Below are 4,767 nucleotides of genomic sequence, written 5' to 3' on the forward strand. Positions count from 1 at the left end.
AATTAGCAGGAACTACATCCTGCATCCCTTACATTCATCTTGGCATTCCATATATTTCTTCAGTAAACTATAGTGTCTTTTGAATGAAACTGGCAGTTCTGCATTTGCAGAAGTACGCTGAAAAGGACATGACCTTGTAAAAGCTTTCTTCTGCTTTCCCCATTTTAATGGATTTATATCCCACTTTAAAACATATATTAATATGGTATGCACCCATTTTAAGAAGACACATTTCATTAGTATTTTGCATATGTTTTAACGGCGAAGGGAACATACTTTTCTCGAGGACTTTTTAACAGTATTGATAGGTCTGGCATCACTGGAAAGAGGTTCATTTTTACCTGCAATATATTATACATATTTTGAATTTATAAGCAAGTTAATATTTAACTGTAGCCCCATCAAATGAGTACAATCTCCAAATGTGGCTGTTGGACCAAAAGAAGGTTGTGATGGCTTATATCACGTGTCCTTCCAAACCGGCATTTCTTTCTTATCCAGCCAGCAGCTAGAAAGTTAAAAAAGTCAGTTTGAGCTATGCTGTAAGAATATCCAGATTTCCATGTTAAAATATGAAAATGAAAAACAAGATAATAAACTAATATTAAAGCATTTTGTCTGCCAGTACAGCCACTGTGGGTGTATGTTTTTCTCTGTTTGGCAGTCGGCCACTGATTTCCCAGTAAATACATAAGTCCGGTCCTGCCTGCGGGTATGGCAGTACATCACTTAGGAAAAGTGCTCTTGTCGAGCTGAAGGTAAAGTAATCCATGCCCTCTAATGTGTCCGCTGAGGATGAAAATCCTCTGACTGTCAAGTGGTAGCGCATGCAGAGCCTACATTTTTTTCTTACATTTAATACAAATGACCTTTCTTATATATCCCATGACTGATGTTAATGTCCCAGGGAATCATATAGTTATTCTGATGCACCTAGACATGTTGGGACATTAGTATTAATCTAGCACAAGGAAATTAATCAAACTGGTTATTTTTGTTTTTACAGTGTGCTTAAAATAGACCTTTTTTGCTCAGAAGCAGTTTTGCTGAGAGGTATTTATATCGCGGATGTGTGTCTGGACAATCTGCATCTTCTGGCTATATAGAATGTATTTATTAATAAGAAGATATACTGAGGTTACTCACTGTGACAAAGGGAGTTATAGTGGGCATGTCATTTTCACATACATGCTAACAACATTCCTGACTGGAAAATGATTATTTATTGTTGTCAGAGTCCCCTGTGGCAACTGAAAATCAGGTCAACTTAAGGCACTCCCCTGCTCTGCCCAAGCCCTGCTTGTATTCATGCCATGCCAATGTGGTTCAGCCCTTTTCTGCTAGACCAGACCCCTTTCATATTCTAAGACATAAAGTGATGTCATTAGTTTCCAGAGAACTGAGAGTCTCGTGAATTTTAGTTCAATACACAAAATGGATGCCTCCAGTGTACTGTATGTTGCACACTCAATGCACGGCCAAACCGCTTGTGATTTGTATTGTGGAGAAGGCCCAGATATTCTCTTTAATATGGAACTATCAACTGTGCACTGTGAGCAACATTTTCAAAGCACACAAAGGTGAGGCTCAGCACAATATCCTCTTTGGAGGTACTGCACAAGTTGATTTTCACAAATGCTCCTAGAAGTCCACCAATGTGCATAGGTTTACTGAGCATTATGATGGTGTTTGCGGAAGAGCAACTTTTGGTACAGTCTAACGTGAGGAGGGGAGCAATGACAATCCTTGCAGAAGATGCATAAATAGTAGATCCATAAAAACTCAGAGTTTCACAGTTTCATCTTGTGGAGCAATACAAGTAGAAATGAGTGGTGGAGTGATTCTGAAGTGGAGCTTGGACTTGTAGTAAAGTATTTACTGTATCCACCATGTGCATTTTCTGGATTATCTGGAAAACTTGCAAATGTAGGTGTATTTCCCTTTTTCCAAGGAATGTGAATTGGGATTACAAAAGTGGGAAGTACAGTGGGAAGATTAGGACCCCTTACGTAAAAAAGCCAGCGTGGATTCCTTGTATGGTTTGCAAGATCATTATTTACCTTTCTTCCATAAAAATGTGGAATGTTTTTTTCCAATTTAGGCAGTCCAGGAACATGTTGAACAATGCCAAAAACTGTGGAAACATGAACTAGTTACAATAGACAAGAGATTTGCCGAGGAACAATTATCATCAATATTCAGGTCGCTCAAAAATAGCCTGAAACTGCTCCTGACGTCATATCTTATAATATACTAGAGGGAATGGTCGTATAGCCTTCATCACACTGCCCTTATGTCCTTTGTACAAATCTATATCTTGCCTTCACAAATGACATCTTTTGCTCCATCACTGCCTCCAAAAGAGTTTCCCAGAATCCTCAGTAAAGGTAAATATAATTGACAACTCTCAGACTGGCCTGTAGTAAATATGTCACTGTACAAGGGTTACTTGTAACATAGAGCACCAAGCGACTTGACGGGAAACATCACTTGTCTGCATTATTTATTATGACTCATTAACCAAGGCATGCTGAGTTTTCAGCTTTAATCTAATTAGCGGACTTTAAACATCCTGTTATTATGACAGAGCACTGTTCTGTTCCATTTAAAAAAAGAGTAAACTACATAAGCTGAAGCTAAAACCATTACCTTTCCCGGAGAGAACATTGCTACAGCTTGTGCCCACCACCCATGTCGGACACAGAACCACTGCAAAGGGGCCTTCTTCTTTTATTTTCAGATATTCAGACAATAGAATTTTGCAATCTTTAACCTTTATAAGCAAATTGCATTGTACCAAATCATTTAATGGACTCTTTTGCCCCAGAGCCAGATTAAGACCCCATGGGGCACTAGGAAATATACTGTTGTGGGGCCCCTCCATCCTTCAAATCCATCCTTGCCAAAATTCCTTTCCCATGACTTTCCCCGACACCTTTCCACATACCAGTCTATTTTCCTCCTTATATTGAACATTAAGACACATATCCACCAATATACAGATAATCCTCCAGACACTAACACTGAGCACACTCATGTCCCCCCTAATCATCAACCTAATTAAATTAATTGCGTTTATGTCTAATAAATAGGCCTACTCCCTCTAACCATTCCTGACATTTCATACATACACACACCTATGCAAAATAACAAAATGACTCACAAGGTAAAATGCTCCCATTTTTGCACCAATTCCTCTGTGCTGATCCATTTCCTTAATTCACTAATTATTGTGACTAGATGGGACAAGTGGTTCTTTTCTGCCGTCAAATTCTATGTTTCTATGAATAGGCTTCATCGCCCCAACTCGGTTCCAAATTTAAATTAGAGCACCCAAACCACCCCAATATTAAATTAATAGTTCCATCACTCCAGCCGCCACCCTCACTGCCCAAATAAATGACCAGCCCACACCTCCAAATCACAATACATTAAGACCCACTACTCACTGTTTTGCTTACCCACCTCCTTTCACTAACTACTCTGTTCTGCCCACCCATCTCCTTTCACCAATCACTCTGTTCTGCCCACTCACCTTCTTTCACCACTCACCGTTCTGCTCATCCACATCCTTTCACCACTCACTCTGTTCTTCTCACCCACCTCCTTTCACTAACTACTCTGTTCTGCCCACCCACCTCCTTTCACCAACTACTCTGTTCTGCCCACCCACCTCCTTTTACCAACATTCTGCGTAGGTCCCTCCTTTCATCACTCACTCCATTCTGACCACACACCTGCTTTCACCCACTACTCTGTTCTGTCCACCCACTTCCTTTCACCACTCACTGTTCTGTCCAGCTCCCTCCTTTCACCAGTCACTCTGCTCTGCCCACCCACCTCCATTCACTAATCACTCTGTTCTGCCCACCCACTTTCTTTCACTACTCATTTTGTTTTGCCCACCCAGCTTTCACGAGTCACTCTGTTCTGCCCACCCACCTCTTTTCACAACCCACTGTTCTGCCCACCCACCTCCCTTTTACCACTCACTGTTCTTCCCATCCACCTCCATTCACTAATCACTCTGTTCTGCCCACCCACTTTCTTTCACCACTCATTCTGTTTTGCCCACCCAGCTTTCACGAGTCACTCTGTTCTGCCCACCCACCTCTTTTCACCACCCACTGTTTTGCCCACCCACCTCCCTTTTACCACTCACTGTTCTTCCTACCCACCTCCTTTCACCAATCACTCTGTTCTGCCCACACACCTGCTTTCACCACTCATTCTGTTTTGCCCACCCACCTCCTTTCACCAATCACTCTGTTCTGCCACCCCCATCTTCTTTCACCACTCATTCTGTTCTACCGTTTCCTTCATTCACCAATCCCTCTATGCTCCTCTCCTCCCTTCTTTTACTGCTCACTCCATGTTACTCATCTCCATTCTTTTAACAATCCCTCTATGCTGCCACCATCCTCTCTTTCACCACTGATTCTTCTACCCCGTCTCCTTCATTCACAAATCCCTCCAAGCTGCACTTATTCCTTCTTTTACTGCTCAAGCTGTGCAGCCCACCCTCCCTTCTGTTACTCCCTTCCTTACTAGGGCTGCAATTAATCAATTGAAATGAACAGTGTTAATCCAATACAGATGGAATAGATCATATTGGATACTCTAGGATTACTAAGAGTGGAGACATTAAGCTAGACAAAAAAGAAACAAAAACAAACATATGACGCTTATCTTCTAGCTCCCTGCATTCAGCACCTTTATTCCACCTTCCTCCGTTGTCCACTGTCAAGACAGCGAAACGCTGGGGTT

Source organism: Mixophyes fleayi, chromosome 6 (genome assembly GCF_038048845.1).
Source record: "Mixophyes fleayi isolate aMixFle1 chromosome 6, aMixFle1.hap1, whole genome shotgun sequence".
Lineage (NCBI taxonomy): Eukaryota > Metazoa > Chordata > Amphibia > Anura > Limnodynastidae > Mixophyes > Mixophyes fleayi.